General features: G+C 31.7%; 1 protein-coding gene across 1 annotated transcript in view; it reads left to right on the forward strand.

Annotated features, from left to right (window-relative positions):
- LOC111088852 (profilin-A-like) overlaps positions 1-1,003 on the forward strand; it is an 18,465-nt gene that overhangs the window by 9,151 nt on the left and 8,311 nt on the right. The gene's annotated exons all lie outside the window — the stretch shown is intronic.

Raw genomic sequence — 1,003 nt, forward strand, 5'->3', positions numbered from 1 at the left:
GAAATAGTAGTTCAATAAAATTTTGAATACAAGTCAACAAACATGATGACATGGCCTTTGATCCATGACCCATCTGGAGAGGGTTAATAGGCTGCTATATTATTGGACAGTATGTCCAGCAAAATATGAATTCTCTAAAGCATATTGAAACACTGGACAGACTTTTCATTTAAACATTTTATTTTAACATAAAATGAGAACCAGTCACTTCTTTTCCACTTTTAACATTTTGTATGGTATTATCAAATATTTACTTTTCAAAACCCACAAGAATGAGCTGATCCATCATAGATCTTGTGTGAAAAACTTGTAATGTGGATGTGAAAAGCAAGTACTTGTTTTTGGACTTTGCATGCTTTTAAAAACAAACCACAAGTGGTTTAAGGTTACTTGTATTTGAATGTAGGTGTATAATGACCTTTCTTCCAAAGACATTATAAATAGTGTTTCAGCTACATTGCATTATAGGAAGGTGGTGAACTTGTGTATTTATGGTTTAGTTATGATTAATTTTTTGTTGTAATGCATTTTGACTGCTGAATTGTTTCAAAATACCTCTTTTTGTGGAATTTCAGTCTAGTTCATTAGAAAATTTCCCAGTGACCCCCTATAGCCAGTCCACTTCTGTTTTATTCTAAAACAAACAAGATTCCAAATGAAAGTAGCATATTGATTTCTACATTATTACATATATGGAAGACCCTCGGGCATTGAACACAGTTTGAAGAACTTTCACCCCCAAACTCGTGACATCATATGGTGATACTACTTCATAACTCTAATAGATGAAGCAGCTATATTTTCTTGCAAAAAAACAGTCAAATTAAGCATAACTTGTGTTGACAGTCTATTATACTAACAAGCCAATCAGATTATTTTTTTACGTTGTCTTCTAATAATTGAATCAAGAACAGTTGGCAGGTGGATTTTAATTTTTAATACAGTATTCAGTTAATACCCTTGTGCACAAAAGATGTATTTTTGAGTTGTTTTTTTTCTAACT

This window comes from Limulus polyphemus, unplaced genomic scaffold (genome assembly GCF_000517525.1).
Source record: "Limulus polyphemus unplaced genomic scaffold, Limulus_polyphemus-2.1.2 Scaffold4582, whole genome shotgun sequence".
Classification (NCBI taxonomy): domain Eukaryota; kingdom Metazoa; phylum Arthropoda; class Merostomata; order Xiphosura; family Limulidae; genus Limulus; species Limulus polyphemus.